Source organism: Heptranchias perlo, unplaced genomic scaffold, assembly GCF_035084215.1.
Source record: "Heptranchias perlo isolate sHepPer1 unplaced genomic scaffold, sHepPer1.hap1 HAP1_SCAFFOLD_59, whole genome shotgun sequence".
NCBI classification, from domain to species: Eukaryota; Metazoa; Chordata; class Chondrichthyes; order Hexanchiformes; family Hexanchidae; genus Heptranchias; species Heptranchias perlo.
The window spans coordinates 419,093-428,610 of NW_027139612.1; the positions used below are offsets into that span (position 1 = coordinate 419,093).

At 44.6% G+C, this 9,518-nt stretch overlaps 1 non-coding gene across 1 annotated transcript; it reads left to right on the forward strand.

Annotated features, from left to right (window-relative positions):
• The first annotated feature begins 6,898 nt into the window (after positions 1–6,898).
• trnag-ucc (transfer RNA glycine (anticodon UCC)) lies at positions 6,899–6,970 on the forward strand. Its single transcript has one exon. It is a non-coding gene; the product is annotated as a tRNA-Gly (tRNA).
• Positions 6,971–9,518: the final 2,548 nt, after the last annotated feature.

Here is a 9,518-nt window from a genome sequence, read left to right on the forward strand (position 1 = left end):
ATTCATTGTGTATCTGTCAGTGTCTGGTGCTGTGTGTGATTGTGGGATTCATTCTGTATCTGTCATTATCTGGTACTGTGTGTGAGTGTGGGATTCATTCTGTATCTGTCAGTCTCTGGTACTGTGTGTGATTGTGGGATTCATTGTGTATCTGTCAGTGTCTGGTGCTGTGTGTGAGTGTGAGATTCATTCTGTATCTGTCAGTCTCTGGTACTGTGTGTGAGTGTGGGATTCATTCTGTATCTGTCAGTCTCTGGTGCTGTGTGTGAGTGTGGGATTCATTCTGTATCTGTCAGTCTCTGGTACTGTGTGTGATTGTGGGATTCATTGTGTATCTGTCAGTGTCTGGTGCTGTGTGTGATTGTGGGATTCATTCTGTATCTGTCAGTCTCTGGAGCTGTGTGTGATTGTGGGATTCATTCTGTATCTGTCAGTCTCTGGAGCTGTGTGTGATTGTGGGATTCATTCTGTATCTGTCAGTCTCTGGAGCTGTGTGTGAGTGTGGGATTCATTCTGTATCTGTCAGTCTCTGGTGCTGTGTGTGAGTGTGGGATTCTTTCGGTATCTGTCAGTCTCTGGTACTCCATGAGAGTGTGGGACTCATTCTGTATATACAGTCTCCAGTACTGTATGTGGGAGTTGAATTCATCCTATTTGCAGTTACTCATACTGCATGTTAGTGTGGGATTCATACTGTACCTGTCAGTCTCTGGTACTTGATAAGAGTGTGGGATTTACTCTGTGTCTGTCAGTCTCTAGTACTGTATATGAGTTTGGGATTCCTTCTGCATCTGAGAGTTGGATTCATTCTGTGTCTGTGTGTCTCTGCTACTGTCTCTGAATGTGCGATTCATTCTGTATCTGTACGTAATTATTCTCTCAGATAATATTATAGCGTTCAATATTATAGCTTTAATATCTCAATGTTTAAATAGTTTTACTCCTTGTTTAATTGGTAAATATGGACGTACTTTCGGATTTGATGCTGGGGTTTTAATCAGATTATTTGTGTGCTTTTTGGAGTACGATTAAATCTGTATCTCTGTGAGTACTGTTGTGGATGATAATATATCTTTCAAACTGATAAGGTGACATTTTAGAATTGGTATGTAATGTGTAGATCAGTCTGTAGAAATGGAATTGATACCGTATCTTTCAGTCGAATATTGTATGAGATTTTTGGACTGGTATGTAATGTGTATCTCTGTCTGCACTACTAGAATTGATACTCTATCTTTAAATCTCATTCTACGAGTGCATTCTGAACAGGTATCTAATTTGTTTCTCAGGTTTACTATCTTTCAATATTTCTCAATCTGATACTCTGCCTGAGTTTTGGACTTGTATGCAATTTGTATCATATGATACACTTTTCGAATGGATATTGCATGTATTAAAGTCATGTGTGTGAGAGTTCTGGGCTAGTATTCAATTTGAATCTCGGGGTACATTATTGGGATTCATTCTGTACCTTTGAATCGGGTACCATGTGTGATTTCCATCTGGTATTTAATTCGTAGCTAATTTTGCTCTGTTGTGAGATTGACACAGTGCCTTTCACTCTGAGAGTGTGATTTTGGACTGGGATTTTTGTATCTACCTGTCATCGGGACTGAGTTAGGGGGAAATGGAACAGTGTCAGCCTCACCTACTCTGCTTGACTGTTGGATTGAAAATGTGTCTCTGGAAATTGTGATCAGTGTGGGACTGACTATTCCTGCTGTCTGAGACTGTGGAACTGATGAGCTGTCTGTGTCTCTGTGCTCTGTGAGTGATAATATACTTACTGTGTGTGAGAAGGAGCTGGCTGCATTGTTCCTTCTGCCTCGGGTGGAGGAAGCATCACATTTATTCTGGATCGTTCAAGGGTTTGCCTGTGGAAAGAAAATTATCTCTTGTTACTCAGGAACATGTGAGGGAGAAAATTCAAAAGTGATCAGTTTAATATCTCTGTTAATGATCATTTTGAATATCCACAAAATGAAATCCAGTGATACAAACAGTGTCAGTGTCTGACTCCACTGCAGTACTGCAGCACTCAGCTTCTGCATACCAGGTGTGTTGGGCTGTTTTACAACAATTCAATGACATCCAGACACGGCCCAACCCCTGCACTGATCCATGAATGGGACTACCCGATGGGGCAGGGACCTTTGTACAGGTCAGGTTTCTAATCCCCTCTCCCATGGGACTAACCGTTCAACCGAAACCAAACAGCCGCTGTTTAAAATGTGTCCTTCACACTTCTCACCTGATGCCTGCAATAGATGCTCTTTGTATAACTCCCCACATCCTTACTGTTTCCACTCTTCACTGTCCAATAACAATAAACAGGGTGAGGCTGGAACTAAACCAGGACCATTCACGACTGGTTTGGGGAGAGAAAGCAGCAATGATTTTAATAGCAGGTTCCTCCCATTCTCTCTCCCTTCCCCTGGACACACCCTGTACACACACAGCCCGAGAATGACCTCTCCTTTCCCCCCTCTCACTCCATGTTCCGTGACCAGTTCCTAATCCACTCCGCCTCTTACAAACAGCCCCCGGACTCCCCCAGAACTTCCCCCGGACTCAATGCCGATCTCTGAGCCCATCTGCGGACACGGTCCCGAAGCGATCATCTGCTGTAACGAGGCTGCTCTTTGCTCCCTTCCCCCGGGGGCCGTGATCGCTCCATTCCCAGCTGTTTTAAACTATCTTCTTCCGCTCACTGAGGGAATGGCGCCCACAATTCCCAATCCAAAAATCGATGGAAACTTTCCCCAATTGGAATTTTTCCGAGTCTGAGCAAAGTAAGTGGGTCTGGGGGAGAGGTCAGAGGGAATGGGGTCCACAGGCAGTGCAGGAACAGGAACCCGAATGGGAAACAGATGGGATTCCACCAGTGCCTAACGCTGGAATCCAGACTGACTTTACAATCTCCAACTATTAAACTAGATGTTTCCATCCCTGCTGTTTCTCTCGGGGTCTTTTGATGGTAAAGAGCCTTTCAGAGATAAAGTGAGCGGCTGTGAAATCAGCCAATGGATTCTCTTCATTAATGGCCCCTATAATGTGTGACTGGGAGAGGATTTCCCAAACCAATCCTGGAGAAACATGGGAGGAAAGTGGGAGTCGGTGTATTTGCTGGGACCGTGTAGGGTTAATATCAGGCAGCAACAGTCGCAGATTAATTTAACCGGAGTGAAACTGTAGGTCACTGAGAGTAATATCGAACAGCCCTGAGCTGTAAAACTGCAGATAGTACAACAGGCATTAGAGGGTTAAATGTGACCCATTGTTTCTGTCCCTCTCTGTACTGTCCCCGAGTGTGGGATTAATAGTGTTTCTGACCCTTGTACAATATCAGTGAGAGATGAGATTGCATCTTCTGTCTCTCCAACGCGATCTTTCTGGATAAAACGGCACTTTACCGGTCAGTCTGGAACTAATACTGTTAACGTCTGTCTGTCACTGTGTCTCACCGCTCTCTCTGTCTCTCTCACCGTGTCTGCCTCCCTCTCTCTCTCTGCTGCTGTATATGAAGGCGGATACTGCTATTGAGCGTGATTTGGACACAGATAGGGAGTGTAAGACTGATACTGTCTCTCTCTCTCTCTATTGCTGGACATGAAAGTGGGATACTGTCTGATATAAAATAGAGAGAATGAGATGTCCGGGCCGGGCCTCACTGTAACTGGGGATGTGTTCGGCTCCAGTCCCAGTTAATGGTCATAATCTTTTCACAGATTCAGGGCGAGAGTCTCTGTGAGACGGTAACACTGGCGGAGAAACTCCGCGTCATAACTCAAACCCCAACACATGAGATTCTCCAAATAAGCTGGAATAAGGTGTTTGTAAAACGCTGAACCCGTCTGGGAGGGGATGTGTGGGGAGATCGAACAGGGAAACAGACTGAAATGGAGGAGCCGAGTTGACTTGTTATTGAATGGACTGTATTTAGGCAGGAATATTAACGATTTCTCATTGTAACGGGGCTTATTTGAAAGCTTCGGGTTTTGGGAATCCTTGAATATGAAGCCCGGGTCTGTCAGGGTTTGTGCGGAGCGCTGAGGTTCGGTTCTATTATCGATAAACGGTTTGAAACTGTCGGATGGAGAGAACTGGAGGTGGAGCTGGAAGATCAGAGGCCGCTCTCCACTCTGTCACTCTGACTGTCTCCTCCCCTCCCGATTTCTCTGTTTAATCCCCCATATGGAACCAAAGCGAGTCGTTGGACTCTAAACACGGTTTACTCGTTAACAGGACGAAAGGCGAGTAATGTTCCTGATCTCCTGGGCACCAGGCAATTCACTGTTATTTGTTTCTGTACAGAGTTACATTTCAGTGATTCCCCAGTGAGTTTGTAAATAATCCAACAAAATAGAACAGAAACGGAGCGAAGCGCTGAATTCCACAGATGTAGAAAGGTTAGTCGAGCAGTTCTGGTGATTCTTTACGAGCCCAGCATGGCAAGTAGTTTAAATAAATACAAGAAAACTGGTGATGTGTGGGCTGGGTTCTATAAGTCACCGTTTAAAGTACCGGACTGAGGTCACTGCCGCGACTCCAGTCCCATTAATACCTCATCTCGTCCACAACGAGACAAAAGCAGCTCAAAGCCACACTGGGAGCATGATATCAGGGTCTCCTTTCAGACAGCAACCAGCCCTTTCACAGATACAGAGGGTGGCTCTGAAAAGAGCCTTTACATCGAGTTACATTGAAACGACAGCACAGAAACAGGCCATTCGGCCCAACTAGTCTATGCCGGCGTTTATGCTGCTCATGAGCCTCCTCCTTCCTTACTTCATCTCACCCGATCTGCATATCCTTCTGTTCCTTTCTCCCTCATGTGCTGATCTATCTTCCCCTTAAATGCCCCTCTGTTATTTGCCTCAGCTGCTCCTCGTCGTTGCAAGTTCCACATTCTAACCACTCTCTGGGTAAAGCAATTTCTCCTGAATTCCCGATTTGATTTATTAGCGACTATTTCATGTTTATTACCTGAAGTTTTGGACTCCCCACAAGAGGAAACATTTTCTCTACATCTATCCTAACAAACCCTATCATTTTCTTTAAAAACCTCGATCAGATCAACCCTCAGCCTTCTCTTTTCTAGTGAAACGAGACCCAGTCTGTTCAGTCTTTCCTGATAAGAATAACTTCTCATTTCTGGTATCATCCTTGTGAATCTTGTTTGCACCTTCTCCAATGCCCCTATGTCTATCATATGGAGACGAGACCTGTTCGCAGTATTCCAAGTCTGGTCGAAACAAGGTTCTATACAAGTTTAACATAACTCCTTTGCTTTTCAACTCTATCCCTCTAGAAATGAATCCTAGTGTTTGATTTGTCTTTTTATGACCTGATTAACCTGGGTCGCTACTTTTAGTAATTTGTGTATCTGTACCACTAGATCCCTTTGCTCGTCTATCCCGTTTAGACTCTTATTATCCAAGCAGTGTGTGACCTCCTGATTGTTCATTCTGCAAGTTTATTTATGTCCTCTTGCATTTTGATGCTTTCTTCCTTTGTATTAACTAAATCCCCCAAGTTGGTGTCGTCCACAAATTTTGGAATTGTACTTCCGATTCCCGAATCCCAATCGTTAAAGTAAATTGTTAAGAACAGTGGTCCCAGCAACTGGAACTCCACTTCCCACCTTTTGCCAGTCTGAGTAGCGACTCTTCACCTCTATTCTCGGCTTTCAGTTTTGTAGCCAACTTGCTATCCATTCTGCCAACTGATCCTGACTCCACGTGCTCTGAACTTAGCCATGAGTCTACAATGTGCTACATTATAGAAGGCCTTCGGAAAATCCAAATATATCACATCTACTGCATTAAACTTGTCTACACTTTCTGTTCCTTCTTCAAAGATTTCAATCAGGTTGGTCCTGTCCTTTGGGTTATCAGATTAAGCCTTGGCCGGTTTACTTGCTCTTGGAGCTCACAATGCTGGTTTTCTTCGGCAGCAGCACGGCCTGGATATCAGTCAACACCCTGAGCGATGGTCACCCGTCCCAGCAGCTTGTTGAGCTCCTCGTCGTTGCGGATGGCCAGCTGCAGGTGTCTGGGGATGAGGCGGGTCTTCTTGATTGTCCCTGGCCGCGTTGCCGGTCACCTCGAGGATTTCAGCCGTCAGATACTCGATGCACAGCAGCCAGATAGACCGGGGCTCCGGCACCCACACGTTCAGCATAGTTCCCCTTTCGCAGGAGCCTCTGAACACGGGTAACAGGGAACTGCAGTCCGGCCCGGGATGTGCGAGACTTGGCCTTGGACCGAGTTTTACCGGCGGTTTTTCCTCTTCCAGACATTTCCACAATCTCACAAACACTTTCACAAAGAATGAAGAAATCCTCCCGCACTCGCCCTTCTTATACCTTCTGGAGGAGTACAGCGGGGGCACTTGTGATGGGTCTCTCTCAGAGTGTTTACACTGCCCGCTCACCCTCACTGATATTCTATCTTTGAACTGCTGTAATATTGTCCTTTAGTAATATTGCTGCTCCTCCTCCTTTCCCTATTTCCCTGTCCTTTCTAAAGATATTATAGACTTGAATATTAAGCTGCCATTCCTGCCCAGTTGGTAGTCAGGTCTCTGTAATGATTTAATGTAATTATTTAACTTTACTCAATCGCTGATGTGAGCTGTGGTAAAATGTATTTCCAGCTGGTCAAGTATTGCAGGTATCGACTGTCTCTTCAGTCCGATATCAGGTGAAGAATTACTGGCTGGTGTGGAATTTCCATTGATTGGGGGTTGGTGAAATCTACTGGGCGGAAACAGGAACTGCAACAGAGCGAGAAAGGATCCGTCAGAAACCAGTTCAAATGAAGAACAAAATCCAACAGCCTGCAGTGTCTGGTCAGGATCTGATGTTTGGGAACTGTTTTATTGTTGATTATTTTCAGCGATGGTGGTATAGTGGTGAGCATAGCTGCCTTCCAAGCAGTTGACCCGGGTTCGATTCCCGGCCATCGCAATTAAGTGTGCTTATTAGTTTATTTCCATCAGAAACTCTTAAGTTTCCAATCGAATTTGATGCAGTTCATAATCGAGTGTAATTATAGTAAAATGTTATCAACCTTCATTTCTTTTCCCTATCGAAGGAAAAGAGGAAAAACATGCTGGAAATACTGATTTACCAAGGGTCGAATGAGAGTGAGGAAGGGAAATGATATGTTAGCCTTTTTTGGAAGGGTGTTGGAATATAAGAGTAAGGAGGTCTTGCTGCAATTGTAGTATGAGGAAATATTGTGTAAAATTGGCCAATATTGGTTGGAGTTTAGAAGAATGAGAGGTGATCGCGTTGAAATGTATAAAATTCTTAGACGGCTTGACAGTGTAGATGCTGAGAGTCTGATTCCCCTGGCTGGAGAGTCAAGAACTAGAGCTCATAGTCTCAAGATAAGGGGTCGGCCATTTAGGACCGACATGAGGAAACATTTCTTCACTCAAAGGATTGTGAATCTTTGGAATTCTCTGCACCCCAGAGGGCTGTGGATGCTCAGTCGTTGAGTTATGTTGAAAGCTGAGATCGATAGATTTTAAGAGAGCAACATGCATTATAAAAGTGAGAGCACCATGCATTGTTATCAGTGAGAGCACCATGCATTTAAAAAAGTGAGAGCACCATGCATTAGAAACAGTGAGAGCACCATGCATTATAAAAGTGAGAGCACCAAGCATTTTAAACAGTTAGAGCAGCATGCATTGTTATCAGTGAGAGCAACATGCATTTAAAAAAGTGAGAGCACCATGCATTATAAACAGTGAGAGCAGCATTGATTATGAACAGTGAGACCTATATGCATTTTATACAGTGAGAGCACCGTGCATTATAAACAGTGAGAGCACCGTGCATTATAAACAGTGAGAGCACCGTGCATTTTAAACAGTGAGAGCACCGTGCATTATTAACAGTGAGAGCACAATGCATTATAAACAGTGAGAGCAGCATTGATTATGAACAGTGAGACCAATATGCATTTTATACAGTAAGAGCACCGTGCATTATAAACAGTGAGAGCACAGTGCATTATAAACAGTGAGAGCACCGTGCATTATAAACAGTGAGAGCACCATGCATTATAAACAGTGAGAGCACCGTGCATTATAAACAGTGAGAGCACCGTGCATTATAACAGTGAGAGCACCATGCATTATAAACAGTGAGAGCACCGTGCATTATAAACAGTGAGAGCACCGTGCATTATAAACAGTGAGAGCACCGTGCATTATAACAGTGAGAGCACCATGCATTATAAACAGTGAGAGCACCATTCATTATAACCAGTGAGAGCACGATGCATTATAATCAGTGAGAGCAGCATGGATTATGAACAGTGAGACCAATATGCATTTTATACAGTTGGAGCACCGTGCATTATAAACAGTGAGAGCACCATGCATTATAAACAGTGAGAGCACCATGCATTTGTCGCAGGGAGAGCACCATGCACTTTAAACAGTGAGAGCACCATGCATAATAAGCAGTGAGAGCAACATGAAATATAAACAGTGAGAGCACCGTGCATTATAAACAGTGAGATCACCGTGCATTATAAACAGTGAGAGCAGCATTGATTATGAACAGTGAGACCACGATGCATTATAAAAAGTGAGAGCACCATGCATTATAAACAGTGAGAGCACCATGCATTATAAGCAGAGAGAGCACCATGCATTGTAAACAGTGAGAGCACCATGCATTATAAACAGTGAGAGAACCATGCATTTTAAACAGTGAGAGCACCGTGCATTTTAAACAGTGAGAGCACCGTGCATTTTAAACTGTGAGAGCACCGTGCATTTTAAACAGTGAGAGCACCGTGCATTTTAAACTGTGAGAGCACCGTGCATTTTAAACAGTGAGAGCACCGTGCATTTTAAACTGTGAGAGCACCGTGCATTTTAAACAGTGAGAGCACCGTGCATTTTAAACAGTGAGAGCACCGTGCATTTTAAACAGTGAGAGCACCGTGCATTTTAAACAGTGAGAGCACCGTGCATTTTAAACAGTGAGAGCACCGTGCATTATAAAGTTGCAACAATGTCCAGAGCAGGTGTGGGCGAGGCCCAGGGACAGAAGAGAAAACACACCCAGGGGGAGGGTTGGGCCCTGCAGCAAACACTGAGCAGCTCAGACAGGCAGTGCGGCACCGGTTAGAGGCATTCAGAGGAAAGGCAGGGGAGAAACAAGCTGCAGACTTGGATTAGGGAGTGATTCTGTGCAACTGGGGGAGTGTGAGAGAGAGAGAGGGAGAGGGGGGGAGGGAGGGAGAGAGAGAGGGAGAGGGAGGGAGAGAGAGAGAGAATGAGAGGGAGAGAGGGCAAAAGACAGAGTGAGGGAGGGAGGGAGTGGGAGAGAGAGAGAGGGGGGAGAAAAAGAGAGAGTGAGAGAGGGAGTGGGAGGGAGGGAGTTCTGGGCTCTTGCTGTGCCTTTTTAATCCCTTGCTTTTGTATTTTAATCAATTCCCTCTCTCTCCCCTCAGGAATCTTTTTGATGAAATGCTGCAAGGAGATGATCC